Here is a 10119-nt window from a genome sequence, read left to right on the forward strand (position 1 = left end):
GGTTCCACCACACCCACCATCGGCTTCATTAGGCCGTGCTTGTCCCAGACTCTGCTGTCCCACACAGAAGACCAAAGGCCAACCTCTGCAGCACTTCCAGGTTTCGAAAAGAAGTGGCCAGAAAAACAAGGATAAATTCAGACCCACCTGGAGTAGTGGGGCCTGTGGTGGTGGTCGTGGTGGTGGTATCTGTAAAAGAGGAAGAGAAAGAAGCAAGTGAGGCCCTGGTGGATGAAGGAGCTCCTGTGCCCTGGCCCCTGGAGTGGGGGGAAAAGCAGTGTCCAGAAAAACAGGGACAAATTTGAACCCACCTGGAAGGGTGTCACAGATGATGCCCGTTGTGGTTGTGGTATCTGCAAGAAAGGAAGAGAAAGAAGCAAGTGAGGTTCTGGTGGATGAAGGAGCATGGCCAGGTTTCCTGCCAGTGCTGGGGATGTTGGTGCTCCCATGTCACAGGGACAATGGGGACCCTGGGGGTCTGAGCAAAAGGTGTTGGCCCAAATATCATAAAATCAGGAAGAAACAAAAGAAAATCTCCCACATGATCAACATAAACTGAAATCTTCATCACAGACAGTGCCCTGGACCATGGAGTTGGAAATCTCTCCACACCCCTACGCACCCTGATGTTCACCAGGCTCAAGGAGGCACCTTGGAAAAGGGGGAGGAACAGAAATCTTGGGAAGGCCCTCTAGCACACAGGCACCTTCTCTTGCTGGGGCCTTGGCAATGCTCTACAGTTTCACCACACCCACCATCGGCTTCATTAGGCCGTGCTTGTCCCAGACTCTGCTGTCCCACACAGAAGACCAAAGACCAACCTCTGCAGCACTTCCAGGTTCAGAAAAGAAGTGGCCAGAAAAACAAGGATAAATTCAGACCCACCTGGAGTAGTGGGGCCTGTGGTGGTGGTCGTGGTGGTGGTGTCTGTAGAAGAGAAGAGAAAGAAGCAAGTGAGGCCCTGGTGGATGAAGGAGCATGGCCAGGTTTCCTGCCAGTGCTGGGGATGTTGGTGCCACCCTGTCACAGGGACAATGGGGACCCTGGGGGTCTGAGCAAAAGGTGTTGGCCCAAATATCATAAAATCAAAGAAGAAACAAAAGAAAATCTCCCACATGATCAACATATTCTGAAAGCATTTTCACCAATGGTTCCCTGCCCCATGGAGTAGGAAATCTGTACGCAACCCTCTAATCCTGATGTTCACCTGGCTCAAGGAGGCACCTTGGAAAGGGGAAGAAATGGAAAAATTGAGAAGACCCTCTAGTACACAGCCACCTTCTCTTGCGGGGGCCTTGGCAATGCTCTACAGGTTCTACCACATCCACCATCGGCTTCATTAGGCCGTGCTTGTCCCAGACTCTGCTCTCCCACACAGAAGACCAAAGGCCAACCTCTGCAGCACTGCCAGGTTCAAAAAAGAAGTGGCCAGAAAAACAAGGATAAATTCAGACCCACCTGGAGTAGTGGGGCCTGTGGTGGTGGTCGTGGTGGTGGTATCTGTAGAAGAGGAAGAGAAAGAAGCAAGTGAGGCCCTGGTGGATGAAGGAGCTCCTGTGCCCTGGCCCCTGGAGTGGGGGGAAAAGCAGTGTCCAGAAAAACAGGGACAAATTTGAACCCACCTGGAAGGGTGTCACAGATGATGCCCGTTGTGGTTGTGGTATCTGCAAGAAAGGAAGAGAAAGAAGCAAATGAGGCCCTGGTGGATGAAGGAGCATGGCCAGGTTTCCTGCCAGTGCTGGGGATGTTGGTGCCCCCATGTCACACGGACAGTGGGGACCCTGGGGGTCTGAGCAAAAGGTGTTGGCCCAAATATCATAAAATCAAAGACGAAACAAAAGAAAATCTCCCACATGATCAACATAAACTGAAATCTTCATCACAGACAGTGCCCTGGACCGTGGAGTGGGAAATCTCTCCACACCCCTACGCACCCTGATGTTCACCAGGCTCAAGGAGGCACCTTGGAAAAGGGGGAGGAACAGAAATCTTGGGAAGGCCCTCTAGCACACAGCCACCTTCTCTTGCTGGGGCCTTGGCAATGCTCTACAGGTTCTACCATACCCACCATCGGCTTCATTAGGCCGTGCTTGTCCCAGACTCTGCTGTCCCACACAGAAGACCAAAGGCCAACCTCTGCAGCACTTCCAGGTTTCGAAAAGAAGTGGCCAGAAAAACAAGGATAAATTCAGACCCACCTGGAGTAGTGGGGCCTGTGGTGGTGGTCGTGGTGGTGGTGTCTGTAGAAGAGAAGAGAAAGAAGCAAGTGAGGCCCTGGTGGATGAAGGAGCATGGCCAGGTTTCCTGCCAGTGCTGGGGATGTTGGTGCCACCCTGTCACAGGGACAATGGGGACCCTGGGGGTCTGAGCAAAAGGTGTTGGCCCAAATATCATAAAATCAGAGAAGAAACAAAGGAAAAACTCCTACATGATCAACATAAATTGAAATCATTTTCACAGACAGTGTACCAGCTCACAGTGTGGGAATTCTGTATGCAAGCTTCTCATCCTGATGTTCACCAGGCTCAGGAAGACATCTTGGAATGGGGGAGGAACAGAAAACTTGGGAAGACCCTCTAGCATACAGGCACCTTCTCTTGCTGGGGCCTTGGCAATGCTCTACAGGTTCTACCACACCCACCATCAGCTTCATTAGGCCGTGCTTGTCCCAGACTCTGCTCTCCCACACAGAAGACCAAAGGCCAACCTCTGCAGCACTTCCAGGTTCAGAAAAGAAGTGGCCAGAAAAACAAGGATAAATTCAGACCCACCTGGAGTAGTGGTGTTTGTGCTGTCAGTGGTGGTTGTGAAAGTCTCTGGAAGAGAAAGAAGCAAGTGAGGCCCTGGTGGATGAAGGAGCATGGCCAGTTTTCCTGCCTGTGCTGGGGATGTTGGTGCTCCCATGTCACACGGACAATGGGGACCCTGGGTGTCTGAGCAAAAGGTGTTGGCCCAAATACCATAAAATCAGGAAGAAACAAAAGAAAATCTCCCACATGATCAACATAAACTGAAATCGTTTTCACAGACAGTGCCCTGGACCATGGAGTGGGAAATCTCTCCACACCCCTATGCACCCTGATGTTCACCAGGCTCAAGTAGGCACCTTGGAAAGGGGAAGAAATGGAAATCTTGGGAAGACCTTCTAGCACACAGGCACCTTCTCTTGCTGGGGCCTTGGCAATGCTCTACAAGTTCCACCACATCCACCATGACCTTCATTAGTCTGTGCTTTTCCCAGACTCTTGCTCTCCCACACAGAAGACCAAAGGCCAACCTCTACAGCACTGCCAGGTTCCGAAAAGATGTGGCCAGAAAAACAAGGATAAATTCAGACCCACCTGGAGTAGTGGGGCCTGTGGTGGTGGTCGTGGTGGTGGTATCTGTAGAAGAGGAAGAGAAAGAAGCAAGTGAGGCCCTGGTGGATGAAGAAGCTCCTGTGCCCTGGACCCTGGAGCGGGGGGAAAAGCAATGTCCAGAAAAACAGGGACAAATTTGAACCCACCTGGAAGGGTGTCACAGATGATGCCCGTTGTGGTTGTGGTATCTGCAAGATAGGAAGAGAAAGAAGCAGGTGAGGCTCTGGTGGATGAAGGAGCATGGCCAGGTTTCCTGCCAGTGCTGGGGATGTTGGTGCTCCCATGTCACACGGACAATGGGGACCCTGGGGGTCTGAGCAAAAGGTGTTGGCCTTAATCCCATAAAATCAGAGAAGAAACAAAAAAAATCTCCCACATAATCAACATAAATTGAAACTGTCATCACAGACAGTGTCCCAGCCCACAGAGTGGGAATTCTGTACACAAGCTTCTTATCCTGATGTTCACCAGGCTCAGGGAGACATCTTGGAATGGGGGAGGAACAGAAAACTTCGGAAGACTCTCTAGCCAACAGGAACCTTCTCTTGCTGGGGCCTTGGCAATGCTCTACAGGTTCTACCACACCCACCATCGTTTCATTAGGCCGTGCTTGTCCCAGACTCTGCTCTCCCACACAGAAGACCAAAGGCCAACCTCTGCAGCACTTCCTGGTTCCAAAAAGAAGTGGCCAGAAAAACAAGGATAAATTCAGACCCACCTGGAGTAGTGGTGCCTACGGTGGTGGTCGTGGTGGTGGTGTCTGTAGAAGAGAAGAGAAAGAAGCGAGTGAGGCCCTGGGGGATGAAGGAGCATGGCCAGGTTTCCTGCCAGTGCTGGGGATGTTGGTGCCACCCTGTCACAGGGACAATGGGGACCCTGGGGGTCTGAGCAAAAGGTGTTGGCCCAAATATCATAAAATCAAAGAAGAAACAAAAGAAAATCTCCCACATGATCAACATATTCTGAAAGCATTTTCACCGATGGTTCCCTGCCCCATGGAGTAGGAAATTTGTACGCAACCATCTAACCATGATGTTCACCAGGCTCAAGGAGGCACCTTGGTAAGGGGAAAAAGTGGAAATCTTGGGAAGACCTTCTAGCACACAGGCACCTTCTCTTGCGGGGGCCTTGGCAATGCTCTACAGGTTCCACCACACCCACCATCGGCTTCATTAGGCCGTGCTTGTCCCAGACTCTGCTGTCCCACACAGAAGACCAAAGGCCAACCTCTGCAGCACTTCCAGGTTCAGAAAAGAAGTGGCCAGAAAAACAAGGATAAATTCAGACCCACCTGGAGTAGTGGGGCCTGTGGTGGTGGTCGTGGTGGTGGTATCTGTAGAAGAGGAAGAGAAAGAAGCAAGTGAGGCCCTGGTGGATGAAGGAGCTCCTGTGCCCTGGACCCTGGAGTGGGGGGAAAAGCAGTGTCCAGAAAAACAGGGACAAGTCTGAACCCACCTGGAAGGGTGTCACAGATGAAGCCCGTTGTGGTTGTGGTATCTGCAAGAAAGGAAGAGAAAGAAGCAAATGAGGCCCTGGTGGATGAAGGAGCATGGCCAGGTTTCCTGCCAGTGCTGGGGATGTTGGTGCTCCCATGTCACACGGACAATGGGGACCCTGGGGGTCTGAGCAAAAGGTGTTGGCCCAAATATCATAAAATCAGGAAGAAACAAAAGAAAATCTCCCACATGATCAACATAAACTGAAATCTTCATCACAGACAGTGCCCTGGACCATGGAGTTGGAAATCTCTCCACACCCCTATGCACCCTGATGTTCACAAGGCGCAAGGAGGCACCTTGGAAAAGGGGAAGAAATGGAAATCTTGGGAAGACTCTCTAGCCAACAGGCACCTTCTCTTGCTGGGGCCTTGGTAATGCTCTACAGTTTCACCACACCCACCATCGGCTTCATTAGGCCGTGCTTGTCCCAGACTCTTGCTCTCCCACACAGAAGACCAAAGGCCAACCTCTGCAGCACTTCCTGGTTCCAAAAAGAAGTGGCCAGAAAAACAAGGATAAATTCAGACCCACCTGGAGTAGTGGTGCCTACGGTGGTGGTCGTGGTGGTGGTATCTGTAGAAGAGAAGAGAAAGAAGCGAGTGAGGCCCTGGGGGATGAAGGAGCATGGCCAGGTTTTCTGCCAGTGCTGGGGATGTTGGTGCCACCCTGTCACACGGACAATGGGGACCCTGGGGGTCTGAGCAAAAGGTGTTGGCCCAAATATCATAAAATCAGAGACGAAACAAAAGAAAATCTCCCACATGATCAACATATTCTGAAAGCATTTTCACCGATGGTTCCCTGCCCCATGGAGTAGGAAATCTGTACGCAACCCTCTAATCCTGATGTTCACCTGGCTCAAGGAGACACCTTGGAAAGGGGAAGAAATGGAAAAATTGAGAAGACCCTCTAGTACACAGCCACCTTCTCTTGCGGGGGCCTTGGCAATGCTCTACAGGTTCTACCACACCCACCATCGGCTTCATTAGGCCGTGCTTGTCCCAGACTCTGCTGTCCCACACAGAAGACCAAAGGCCAACCTCTGCAGCACTGCCAGGTTCCGAAAAGATGTGGCCAGAAAAACAAGGATAAATTCAGACCCACCTGGAGTAGTGGGGCCTGTGGTGGTGGTCGTGGTGGTGGTATCTGTAGAAGAGGAAGAGAAAGAAGCAAGTGAGGCCCTGGTGGATGAAGGAGCTCCTGTGCCCTGGCCCCTGGAGTGGGGGGAAAAGCAGTGTCCAGAAAAACAGGGACAAATTTGAACCCACCTGGAAGGGTGTCACAGATGATGCCCGTTGTGGTTGTGGTATCTGCAAGAAAGGAAGAGAAAGAAGCAAATGAGGCCCTGGTGGATGAAGGAGCATGGCCAGGTTTCCTGCCAGTGCTGGGGATGTTGGTGCCCCCATGTCACACGGACAGTGGGGACCCTGGGGGTCTGAGCAAAAGGTGTTGGCCCAAATATCATAAAATCAGGAAGAAACAAAAGAAAATCTCCCACATGATCAACATAATCTGAAATCTTCATCACAGACAGTGCCCTGGACCATGGAGTTGGAAATCTCTCCACACCCCTATGCACCCTGATGTTCACCAGGCTCAAGGAGGCACCTTGGAAAGGGGAAGAAATGGAAATCTTGGGAAGACTCTCTAGCCAACAGGCACCTTCTCTTGCTGGGGCCTTGGCAATGCTCTACAAGTTCCACCACACCCACCATGACCTTCATTAGTCTGTGCTTGTCCCAGACTCTTCCTCTCCCACACAGAAGACCAAAGGCCAACCTCTACAGCACTTCCTGGTTCAGAAAAGAAGTGGCCAGAAAAACAAGGATAAATTCAGACCCACCTGGAGTAGTGGTTTCTGCAGTCGTGGGTGAGGTTGTGGTAGTCTCTGGAAGAGAAAGAAGCAAGTGGGTCCCTGATGGATGAAGGAGCATGGCCAGGTTACCTCCCATTGGTGGGGATGTTGGTGGCCCCATGTCACAGGGACAATGGGGACCCTGGGGGTCTGAGCAAAAGGTGTTGGCCCAAATATCATAAAATCAGAGAAGAGACAAAAGAAAATCTCCCACATGATCAACATATTCTGAAATCCTCATCCCAGACGTTGCCCTGGCCCATGGAGTGGGAAATCTGTATGAGACCCTTTCACCCTGACGTTCACCAGGCTCAGAGAGACATCTTGGAATGGGGGAGGAACAGAAATCTTGGGAAGACTCTCTAGCACACAGGTACCTTCTCTTGCTGGGGCCTTGGCAATGCTCTACAGGTTCCACCAGTACCACTGTCCCTTCATTAGGCCGTGCTTTTCCCAGACTCTTGCTCTCCCACACAGAAGACCAAAGACAAACCTCTGTAGCACTTACTGGTTACAAAAAAGAAGTGGCCAGAAAAACAAGGATAAATTCAGACCCACCTGTAGTACTGGTCGTGGTTGTGGTATCTGTAGAAGGGAAGAGAAAAAGCAAATGAGGCTCTGGTGGATGAAGGAGCATGGCCAGGTTTTCTGCCAGTGCTGGGGATGTTGATGCCCTCATGTCACACGGACAGTGGGGACCCTGGGGGTCTGAGCAAAAGGTGTTGGCCCAAATCCCATAAAATCAGAGAAGAAACAAAGGAAAATCTCCCACATGATCAACATATTTTGAAATCCATCCCCAGTAACAGAATCACCTAAATGGCAATGTCCCATGTGAAGAATTTAAACAGTACCAATAACAATTTTTTACCAAAGCATTGCAATATGCAAATTATACAACTTACATCTACAAAATAGTACCTAATTCACCTGTAAAGGAATGCCTCAGAGAAATAGAAGAAAACACACACCTGTAGTACGTATTCTGTAGGCCGTGCTTTCTGCATCTGTAAGGAAGGAAGAGGAAGAAGCAAGTGAGACCCTGGTGGATGAAGGAGCATGGCTGGGTTTTCTCCCAGTGCTGGGGATGTTGGTGGCCCCATGTCACATGGGAGATTGTGAGCAACATCTCAGCAGGATGTTTGTCTGTTATGGGAGTAAAGAAACTCAGAATTTTTGAACACATCTCCAAAACATTTTCTTTTCAGTCAGATGAGTTCTAATTTTTTTTGTACCCTGAGATGTTTCCTTCACTGGAAACTTTCAAAGTAGGGTTGAACATATCTCTGGGCATCCTCTGGTTGAAGCTGTCTCTGCTTATTTTTGGACAGTTGAATTAGATGATTTTTAAAGTTCCCTTCCAATCCAAATAATTCTGTAACTCTGTGGTTCTGTGAGTGTATTATTCTTGGGTTCTTGTTGTACATGGCTGCTTTCGGTGACTTAATTTGCAATACATCTAATAAACAAATTCAGATGAAGTATTCAGAGCTGCATCTTTTGGGATGCAGGACAAAGCTCTCGAGCAAGGTCTCTGGGAATTAAGAGGTAACCAGTAATGTCATATTCCAGAAAGACTCACAAAATTATCATTTCAGTTAATAAAAGTCTGTCAACAGAGACAACTGAGGGCAGATCTACCATTTAGCAAACCTAGTTATCATACATGCATGTTTGAAATAATGCTTGGTCAGACTGAAGAAAATTAGCTTGGATTTTTGAGTAATATATTAATTTTCAGTGACAATTCTTAGTGTGTATTTGCTAGGAATGGACAGAAAGTGCTAGAAATTCAGTAAACCAAACATTGCACTCTTATTGTCAAACGAATAAAGAAAAACACTCAAAGTTTCTATGTCTGGGTGTGACTAATACAGAACAGTTGTGGAACTTCCTTAAATCTGTCCTTCTAATTTGAAACACCCACAGTACTTTTAGTTGTTGAACACAGGTTTATCTGCAACTGTGTTTTTGTTCTGTAAACTTAAATGTGTAGTAAAAAAAAAAAGTAAAACAAGTACAAAGAAAACTTGCATTTTATATCTAATAAGTAAAGCCTTTTTTATTTTCAGTAGCACACACAAAGTACTTCATAATTCTCACATATTCAAAAAGTGACTTTATACAGTGAGACATGTATCAGAGGTTAATGTAAAAGAAAAACAAACAATAATCACTATATAAATTCCTCCTTCACTTCTAGGTTGGGTCAGGTAATCTATATTGGGCTGCATTATTAAAATACATATTCTTGTAGTAGGAAATTATTTTGGAAAGACAGAGTGACTTTAATAAGTAATGATTCATGCGTTCTTCAAAATTGATTTAAAACAAACAAAAAATCCCAATGCTCCCTCCAGCCCTTCCCAAATTAAGTGAATTTCTTTAAGAAGTGATGCGTAAAGCCATGGGTTTGAGTCACACTGTTATGTTTATATAACGTGGTTTATTCAAATCATCCCTCATCTGAATAATACTCAGTAATTCATTGTGTATGTGAGTCAGGCTGCCTACAAAAATTTCAAACTCTGGCTTGTTTTTGGAATTGCTCTTTTGGCTTCTCTGTTCCATGATTTTATTGCTTCAAATGTCTCTTGTTCTGATTTCTTTGGATTAGTTTTTTTTTTCCCCTCGGTTTTCTGTGTTTATAATTCAAGCATCTTTAACTGTTTTTATGAAAGCAGTGGACAAAATTAGCAACACACACTATATTGCCAATATTCCCAGGGATATAATGGATGGGTTTTTATTATGTATAGCTGCAAAGAACAGTGAACAGACAGGTGTCCAGAACAGAAGAAATTCCTAGCAGGAACATAACATAATGCACACGTGGGACCTCATGACACTGTACAGGATAGCAACTGTGTCTTTCTATTGCATTTCTATTAAATTATGTAAAGCTAATAAGTATTTGGTGATTCCATGTGCATTTGCAAGGTTGGAGTGTTTTAAAGCAAACATGCATTACAGCCAAAGAAACTATATTCCCTCTTAATCCCATACTGAAAACAACAAATATATAGGAACAAAATATATCATTAGTATTTTCATGGTAGTATTCTTTTAAAATTTTGGTTTAAACTATGCTGCAAGACACTACTGCAAAACAGTAATAATTTCATCACACTAAATTATCTTCAACACAAATAATACTTAATCATGATATCAGTTTGCAGTTTTAATAAGACAACATGATGTTATCTAATTTCAATCTGACTTACTTCAAATCTTTGCAAAATGTTGATTAAACTGGCATGTGAGTTCCCTCTATAGAACCAGTGCAGAGAAGTGACACACCCTTTTTCCTACCTTTTCTGGAAGAATGGGGATTAGGTGAGGTGGCACCCAGGAGTGTTGCATTTAAAAGGAATAATGCCAGCAAGGCCCTAGTGGTACCCATCTT

General features: G+C 47.1%; 1 long non-coding RNA gene across 1 annotated transcript; it reads right to left on the bottom strand.

Annotated features, from left to right (window-relative positions):
* Positions 1–5932: 5932 nt before the first annotated feature.
* Positions 5933–6799, bottom strand: LOC135418338 (uncharacterized). Its single transcript, XR_010432393.1, has 3 exons — positions 6702–6799; positions 6127–6168; positions 5933–6004 (listed from the first exon to the last, which is right to left on the bottom strand). It is a non-coding gene; the product is annotated as an uncharacterized LOC135418338 (long non-coding RNA).
* Between the last annotated feature and the right edge of the window lie 3320 nt (positions 6800–10119).

Source organism: Pseudopipra pipra, chromosome 8 (genome assembly GCF_036250125.1).
Source record: "Pseudopipra pipra isolate bDixPip1 chromosome 8, bDixPip1.hap1, whole genome shotgun sequence".
Taxonomy (NCBI): Eukaryota; Metazoa; Chordata; class Aves; order Passeriformes; family Pipridae; genus Pseudopipra; species Pseudopipra pipra.